This window comes from Grampus griseus, assembly GCF_964374135.1.
Source record: "Grampus griseus genome assembly, chromosome: 21".
NCBI lineage: Eukaryota > Metazoa > Chordata > Mammalia > Artiodactyla > Delphinidae > Grampus > Grampus griseus.
Window position 1 is genome coordinate 39,048,630 of NC_139015.1, and position 10,150 is coordinate 39,058,779.

Here is a 10,150-nt window from a genome sequence, read left to right on the forward strand (position 1 = left end):
TAGAAAATATGAACAGACCAATCACAAGCACTGAAAGTGAAACTGTGATTAAAAATCTTCTAACAAACAAAAGCCAGGGACCAGATGGCTTCACAGGCGAATTCTATCAAACATTTAGAGAAAAGCTAACACCTATCCATCTCAAACTCTTCCAAAATATAGCAGAGGGAGGAACACTCACAAACTCATTCTACGAGGCCACCATAACCCTCATACCAAAACCAGACAAGGATGTCACAAAGAAAGAAAACTACAGGCCAATATCACTGATGAACATAGATGTAAAAATCTTCAACAAAATACTAGCAAACAGAATCCAACAGCACATTAAAAGGATCATACACCATGATCAAGTGGGGTTTATTCCAGGAATGCAAGGATTCTTCAATATACGCGAATCTATCAATGTGACACACCATATTAACAAACTGAAGGAGAAAAACCATATGGTCATCTCAATAGATGCAGAGAAAGCTTTTGACCAAATTCAACACCCATTTATGATTAAAACCCTCCAGAAAGTAGGCATAGAGGGAACTTTCCTCAACATAATAAAGGCCATATATGACAAACCCACAGCCAGCGTCTTCCTCAATGGTGAAAAACTGAAAGCACTTCCACTAAGATCAGGAACAAGACAAGGTTGCCCACTCTCACCACTCTTACTCAACATAGTTCTGGAAGTTTTAGCCACAGCAATCAGAGAAGAAAAAGAAATAAAAGGAATCCAAATCAGAAAAGAAGTAAAGCTGTCACTGTTTGCAAATGACATGACACTATACACAGAGAATCCTAAAGATGATACCAGAAAACCACTAGAGCTAATCAATGAATTTTGTAAAGCAGTAGGATACAAAATTAATGCACAGAAGTCTCTGGCATTCCTACACACTAATGATGAAAACATCTGAAAGTAAAATTAAGAAAACACTCCCATTTACCATTGCAACAAAAAGAATAAAATATCTAGGAATAAACCTACCTAAGGAGACAAAAGACCTGTATGCAGAAAATTATAAGACACTGATGAAAGAAATTAAGGATGATACAAAGAGATGGAGAGATATACCATGTTCCTGGATTGGAAGAATCAACATTGTGAAAATGACTCTACTACCCAAAGCAATCTACAGATTCAATGCAATCCCTATCAAACAACCACTGGCATTTTTCACAGAACTAGAACAAAAAAATTCACAATTTGTATGGAAACACAAAGGACCCCGAATAGGCAAAGCAATCTTGAAAATGAATAACGGAGCTGGAGGAATCAGGCTACCTGACTTCAGACTATACTACAAAGCTACAGTAATCAAGACAGTATGGTACTGGCACAAAACCGGAAAGATAGATCAATGGAACAGGATAGAAAGCCCAGAGATAAACCCACGCACATATGGTCACCTTATCTTTGATAAAGGAGGCAGGAATGTACTGTGGAGAAAGGACAGCCTCTTCAATAAGTGGTGCTAGGAAAACTGAACAGGTACATATAAAAGTATGAGATAACATCACTCCCTATCACCATATGCAAAAATAAGCTCAAAATGGATGAAAGACCTAAATGTAAGGCCAGAAACTATCAAACTCTTAGAGGAAAACATAGGCAGAACACTCTATGACATAAATCACAGCAAGATCCTTTTTGACCCACCTCCTAGAGAAATGGAAATAAAAACAAAAATAAACAAATGGGACCTAATGAAACTTCAAAGCTTTTGCACAGCAAAGAAAACCATAAACAAGACCAAAAGACAACCCTCAGAATGGGAGAAAATATTTACAAATGAAGCAACTGACAAAGGATTAATCTCCAAATTTACCAGCAGCTCATGCAGCTCAATAACAAAAAATAACAAACAACCCAATCCAAAATTGGGCAGAAGACCTAAATAGACATTACTCCAAAGAAGATATACAGACTGCCAAGAAACACATTAAAGAATGCACAACATCATTAATCATTAGAGACATGCAAATCAAAACTACAATGAGGTACCATCTCATACCAGTCAGAATGGCCATCACCAAAAAATCTAGAAACAATAAATGCTGGAGAGGGTGTGGAGAAAAGGGAACACTCTTGCACTGCCGGTGGGAATGTGAATTGGTACAGCCACTATGGAGAACAGTATGGAGGTTCCTTAAAAAACTACAAATAGAACTACCATATGACCCAGCAATCCCACTACTGGGCATATACCCTGAGAAAACCATAATTCAAAAAGAGTCATGTACCAAAATGCTCATTGCAGCTCTATTTACAATAGCCAGGAGATGGAAACAACCTAAGTGTCCATCATCGGACGTATGGATAAAGAAGATGTGGCACGTATATACAGTGGAAAATTACTCAGCCATAAAAAGAAATGAAACTGAGTGATTTGTAATGAGCTGGATGGACCCAGAGTCTGTGATACAGAGGGAAGTAAGTCAGAAGGAGAAAGACAAATACCGTATGCTGACACATATATATGGAACTTAAGGAAAAAAATATTATGAAGAACCTAGGGGTAAGACAGGAATAAAGAAACAGACCTGCTAGAGAATGGATTTGAGGATATGGGGAGGGGGAAGGGTTAGCTGTGACAAAGTGAGAGAGTGGCATGGACATATATACACTACCAAGCGTAAAACAGATAGCTAGTGGGAAGCAGCCGCATAGCACAGGGCGATCAGCTCGGTGCTTTGTGACCACCTAGAGGGGTGGGATAGGGAGGGTGGGAGGGAGGGAGACGCAAGAGGGAAGAGATATGGGAACATATGTATAACTGATTCACCTTGTTATAAAGCAGAATCTAAAACACCATTGTAAAGCAATTATACTCCAATAAAGATGTAAAAAAAAAAAGTTTATTCTACCTAAAGCAATCAACAGACAGTGCCAGGAAAAGTAGACACCAGTCTCCAAAGAACGACACTGGTCACCATCTACACTGCACATAAAACTAAAAGTGCACAGTATTCCACATTAAACCCTGTCTCTCCTGAGTCCCCTGAAGATGCACCCCACCCAGCCAGCAGTCAGCTGCACAGGAAGATTCTCCACACTTGCTCATTTTTTCCTCTTGTGGAGTCTCCTCACCAGTGGTTCCTGAGAAAACCCAGCTCCTGTCTGTGTGGACAATGCCTCATGGTCCGGAAACCTAGGCCCTGACAGGAGACAAAGATCCTGTCTGCTTGTCACAGAGCAAAGTCTGTGGGCAGGGTGCACCTGTGCCCCCACGGTCACACAGGTGGGTTCGGCGCCCCCTGTGGGATGTGAGAAAAGTGCCGAGAGTGCCGCACTCACAAACCCAGAGGCCTCATCTGGGAGGCAGTTCTGCTGTATATACTAAGTTTGGAAATCCAAACTGAAATGGAGTCAAGTATCTCACTGTATCTTCTCAAAAGATGGTTAAGGAGCAATTAATTACAAACCATATGTAATGAAATGAATGTAGACACAAACTTTACAACTTAAACCAAAATTCACTCAAAATGCCCGTAGCCAAATTTAAATTACCAAACTATAAAAATCCTAGGGAAAAAAAAAGATAATCTACATGACTTTGGGTCTGGTGACCTTATTCAGAAAACCAGAAGACAAACCACAAACTGCAAGAAACTATTTCCAAAACACATATCTGATAAAGGATTTGTACTCAAATTATGCCAACAACGCCATTAAAATCTGGTAAAGATTGAAACACGCACCTGGCCCAAGAAGATAAACAGGCAGTAAATAAGCATACAAGAATAAACTCAAGATGCTGGTGGAATGTATGTACAACCAACTTTGAAAGACAGTTTGGCAGATTTTTCCAAATCAAAAAGTCTCACCTTAGGATCCAAGAAGTGTACCTCTTATATTTAGACAACTGCTTTGAAAAACTGTATTCAAACCAAAACTAGCATCAAGTAATGCACAGCAGCTCTATCCATAATGGTTAAAAACTTAAAGATATCAGGATGTCCTTCTGTAGATGAATTCATAAGCAAATTAGGGCACATACATGTCAAGGGGAGCAGAATACACCACCCCAAAATATGCCCATTTGACAAAAGGATTATTTTGGACTGATTAATTTAAGAAACAGCAGACCCAGGAGAATCTTTCAAAACCAAGTAGAAAATGCCCTTTTAGGAGGTAAATTTACATTTATTAAGGATATCTCCATTTGTAACGGTATGTCCCTCTCTGGACCAGGAATTGAATGATGACTAAATATCAAGGAAAGCTTGTTGGGACTTCCCTGCTGGTCCAGTGGTTAACACCCCATGTTCCCAATGCAGGGGACCAGGGTTCAATCCCTGGTCAGGGAACTAGATCCCACATGCTGCAGTTAAGAGCCCGCATGCCGCAACTAAAGATTCCACAGGCCGCAACTAAGACCCGGTGCAGCCAAATAAATAAATGTTTTAAAAAAAAAAAAAAAAAAAAGCTTGTCAATGAAATAGGCCTGAATGTAAATCTGTGTAACAACCTTACCCTTGTTTACTGGGCTTTGCCTAATAACATCCCTTAAATGGCTGCCTCCATTCCCTGAAATCTTTTTTTTTGTTCTCAGCAGAAGTGTTTAAGGTAACGGCTTGGGCCATTTCAGGGAGTGACTCAGTTTTCCTGGGTATCTTTCAAGTATACAGGAGGTATGCATGGTATATATTAAACTTCTGATTGTTTTCTCCAGTTCTTCTCTTTTTCATTACAAGGGGGATCTCAATAAAGAACATAGAAGTGTAGAGGGAAAATTATTTTTCCTCTCATATACATGCAGTGCAATAGTATTCAGAGATATAAAGGAATGGATCATCAACCCGTGCCCCCCCCAAAAAAAATAATACATGCATCTAACACCTACATTGCTAAGTGAAAGAATCCAGTCTGAAGTGCTACACAGTGTATGACCTCATTTATATGACATTCTAGAAAAGGCAAAACTGACATGGTAAACAGTTTACAGAATATGTGCTTGAAAATAGTCCATATGATACTTCAGTGGTGAATACCTGTCACTGCATTTGGCTATACCCACAGATTTTTACAACCCAACAAGTAATTTACAATCTATTCAAACTTAACTACTTAGGATATGGGAGTGTCAAAGACTGGGATACAGAATGTAACAAAGAATCTAACTGATTCAGAAATGTATGAAAAAACTCACAGTTGGTAGTGGGAAAATGGGCTGACCTAAGTTAACTTTGGAAATGTACAGAATCTTTAGGCCAAAGACAAAATGTGCCATACATGCACAGTGGACTCTATGTTCTTTCCCATGAGGGGTAGCAGCTAACAGTACTGAAACTACTATATCAGTCATCAAATGGAACAAGCACTGAATTTAATAAATGACAAATGGTGGAAGCCAGGTTTCTTACCAATGGAGTTGGATGTTACAGTCAAACAAAGGGAGAAGGTTACAGTATCTATGTCATAACAGATCCGCTTGGAGATATCAGTATAAACTATCTTTAGCCTACACATAGTTCCACATGGAAATCTTTGTAATTATGTGTATATGCATAGGCTGGGATACATGCATATATTTCTATGTACTGTCAGCTGAGCATATTTAGCTCCCACATGTAAGTTTTTAATACCATTCTCTAATAAAAGGAACAAGGGCTCTCTGAAGAAAGGGCTGATGGTAGGACTGAGACAGTAAATATATGAAGCAGGATAATCTTAAAATATCAGAAAGTAAAGAAGTACCAAAAATTTTTTAAACCCACAAAAGAAAAAATATGTAAAATGAAAACAAGAGCAAATGGAAGAAGCTCTCAACAGCCAAAGCAAGAATGAACTAAGCAGTCTAATAATGTAGTGCTGGATTATAACCAAAAGTTTACAATAATTATTCACGTGTCCAAACTGGTATAAATAAATTACATAGTTTTTGATGAATGGTGTTAAATAGAAATCTCCTATGCAGAAAGCTTCTAAACAATGTGTATAGCAAGTCAGCTGTCCATCAAGGATGTGAAGCTAACCCCTCTCTCCTCAAGTGTGGCTTCTGCATTATGACTGCCTCCTACATAAGACACACAGGATGGACATGGGAAAAAATTAACCTCACTGTGGGAAAACCTGACAAACATTACCTCAGCTAGGTGACCAGAATTAAGAATATAAGGGAGAAGTTCCCTTAAGAGCCTGTCCTCTTGATATATAGTGAAGAGGAAGCACTTCACATCTGTGGTCTGCTTTTGCAAAGCCAAGTCTAACCACGACAAAACCACCAAGCAAATCCCAGCGCCCGGCAGTCTATACAATACCTGAGCAGCCCTCCTCCACGCTGTCAAGGTCATGGAAACAAGGAGAATCTGAGCAACTGTCAGAGCCCAGAAGAGACTAAACAGACATGATGACCCCATGTCCTCGGAGACCCTGGAACAAGGAAAGGTATAACAAAGGGAACGTGAATAGAGACTTCAGTTAATAGTAAAGTATCAGTATATTGTTCATTATTTGTCATGATTCTGTAGAAAATTAGACAGGAACAATTAAACGTCAAAATAAGAGAGACCTACTGTAACAAATTGGAAATCTAGAGGAAAAGGGGGATTTCTTTGTAAAAGCACATTACCAAAATGGACCCTAAATGAAGGAAAACACAAAAAGGACAATAAACCACTGAGGAAACTCTTCCCCTACTGGCTATCCTATCACTGTTCCAGGCTTTCCCTCTCCCGGGACAGGGAAGGAGCAGGGACAGAGCTGTTGCCAGCTCCCCTAGTTTATGACCCCACCCAGTGTCTTCACCTACCCCAGCCACGCCTACCCAGTGAGGACACCTGAGGAAGGGTCAAGGATTATTGACTCAGAGGTATCAACCAGGACTTTTTCTTTTCCCAGTGACTGGACACACTTACGGAAGTAAAATAAAGTAGTACTTATTGTAAGGGTAGAAATACATTAACACTTACAAGTGGCAAGTTGAAGAATGGGTTTGGACCTAGCAGGTCCAGGGGCTCACACTGTCTCAGTGTGACCTTGCTTCTCTCCAAACCTTTGTCCCGCTCAGTGCCTTTGGGGGACCCCATTCATAGGCACAGGCTCTCTCACTGCACTTGGGCCAACAGCAGTTCTAGGCTGACAACCACTCACCATCCATTTTCCGAGAAAGAGTTTCTCCTTTTCTTGGATTCCAAGAAAGTCATGGTTTTAAATGCCTTTGATCTGGCTTGGGTTGCATTCTTATCCTTGACCGATCACCAGAAGATGGAAAATGGGACTGGCTAGATGTGGGTTGTAAACCCATCTTCGAGCTGGGTGGAATATGGGGCCATCCTTCTGCAAATCTTTGGACTGGAAGCAGGTGACATGTAATTCCCAAAGGAAAACTGAGGCACTTGGGCCTGAGAACAGATGCTGGCTGGGAGAAAGCAACAGATTCTATGTCAATGACAGCTCACTGCACAGCACAGAATCTGACACAAAAGGAAGAAAGGGGTTCACTTAGGGTCAGGGGCTGCAGCGACTCATCCAGTGCTCTTACTGTCCCTCCCAAGACTGCAAAAAGTTCTTTCACTTGCTGAAAAGTCAGGATCATTGGTGGTGGTAAACTCAAGTCTCTTTCCTTGGGCATCAGGTCCTCACATCTCAGAGGCTGGCCCAGAACAGCCCATGTGCCCTCAGAAGACACACAGACCTCATTCCTGCCCCTGAGAGGTGGGAGCCCTGAGTTATGCCATCTCCCTGGCCATATTAATTGCCCATTCCTGAAAAACAATACTGCTCCTTTTCCAGTTTCTTCTCTCTCCTTTTTTTTTTTTTAACATCTTTATTGGGGTATAATTGCTTTACAATGGTGTGTTAGTTTCTGATTTATAACAAAGCGAATCAGTCATACATAAACATATGTTCCCATATGTCTTCCCTCTTGCGTCTCCCTCCCTCCCACCCTCCCTATCCCACCCCTCCAGGCTGTCACAAAGCACTGAGCCAATATCCCTGTGCCATGCGGCTGCTTCCCACTAGCTATCTACCTTACTACGTTTGTTAGTGTGTATATGCCCATGACTCTCTCTTGCCCTGTCACAGCTCACCCTTCCCCCTCCCCATAACCTCAAGTCCGTTCTCTAGGAGGTCTGTGTCTTTATTCCTGCTTTACCCCTAGGTTCTTCATGACATTTTTTTTCCTTAAATTCCATATATATGTGTTAGCATACGGTATTTGTCTTTTTCTTTCTGACTTACTTCACTCTGTATGACAGACTCTAGGTCTATCCACCTCATTACAAATAGCTCAATTTCGTTTCTTTTTATGGCTGAGTAATATTCCATTGTATATATGTGCCACATCTTCTTTATCCATTCATCCGATGATGGGCACTTAGGTTGTTTCCATCTCCGGGCTATTGTATAGAGCTGCAATGAACATTTTGGTACATGACTCTTTTTGAATTTTGGTTTTCTCAGGGTATATGCCCAGTAGTGGGATTGCTGGGTCATATGGTAGTTCTATTTGTAGTTTTTTAAGGAACCTCCATACTGTTCTCCATAGTGGCTGAACCAATTCACATTCCCACCAGCAGTGCAAGAGTGTTCCCTTTTCTCCACACCCTCTCCAGCATTTATTGTTTCTAGATTTTTTGATGATGGCCATTCTGACTGGTGTGAGATGATATCTCTTTGTAGTTTTGATTTGCATTTCTCTAATGATTAATGATGTTGAGCATTCTTTCATGTGTTTGTTGGCAGTCTGTATATCTTCTTTGGAGAAATGTCTATTTAGGTCTTCTACTCATTTATGGATTGGGTTGTTTGTTTTTTTGGTATTGAGCTGCATGAGCTGCTTGTAAATTTTGGAGATTAATCCTTTGTCAGTTGCTTCATTTGCAAATATTTTCTCCCATTCTGAGGGTTGTCTTTTGGTCTTGTTTATGGTTTCCTTTGCTGGGCAAAAGCTTTGAAGTTTCATTAGGTCCCATTTGTTTATTTTTGTTTTTATTTCCATTATTCTAGGAGGTGGGTCAGAAAGGATCTTGCTGTGATTTATGTCATAGAGTGTTCTGCCTATGTTTTCTTCTAAGTGTTTGATAGTTTCTGGACTTACATTTAGGTCTTTAATCCATTTTGAGCTTACTTTTGTGTATGGTGTTAGGGAGTGATCTAATCTCATACTTTTACATGTACCTGTCCAGTTTTCCCAGCACCACTTATTGAAGAGGCTGTCCTTTCTCCACTGTACATTCCTGCCACCTTTATCAAAGATAAGGTGACCATATGTGCATGGGTTTATCTCTGGGCTTTCTATCCTGTTCCATTGATCTATCTTTCTGTTTTTGTGCCAGTACCATACTGTTTTGATTACTGTAGCTTTGTAGTATAGTCTGAAGTCAGGTAGCCTGATTCCTCCAGCTCCGTTATTCATTCTCAAGATTGCTTTGGCTATTCGGGGTCTTTTGTGTTTCCATACAAATTGCGAAATTTTTTGTTCTAGTTCTGTGAAAAATGCCGGTGGTAGTTTGATAGGGATTGCATTGAATCTATAGATTGCTTTGGGTAGTAGAGTCATTTTCACAGTGTTGGCTCTTCCAATCCAAGAACATGGTATATCTCTCCATCTATTTGTATCATCTTTAATTTCTTTCATCAGTGTCTTATAATTTTCTGCATACAGGTCTTTTGTCACCTTAGGTAGGTTTATTCCTAGATATTTTATTCTTTTTGTTGCAATGGTAAATGGGAGTGTTTTCTTGATTTCACTTTCAGATTTTTCATCATTGGTATATAGGAATGCCAGAGACTTCTGTGCATTAATTTTGTATCCTGCCACTTTACCAAATTCATTGATTAGCTCTAGTAGTTTTCTGGTAGCATCTTTAGGATTCTCTATGTATAGGATCATGTCATCTGCAAACAGTGACAGCTTTACTTTTTCTTTTCCGATTTGGATTCCTTTTATTTCCTTTTCTTCTCTGATTGCTGTGGCTAAAACTTCCAAAACTATGTTGAATAAGAGTGGTGAGAGTGGGCAACCTTGTCTTGTTCCTGATCTTAGTGGAAGTGCTTTCAGTTTTTCACCATTGAGGATGATGTTTGCTGTGGGCTTGTCATATATGGCCTTTATTATGTTGAGGAAAGTTCCCTCTATGCCTACTTTCTGCAGGGTTTTTATCATAAATGGGTGTTGAATTTTGTCAAAAGCTTTCTCTGCATGTA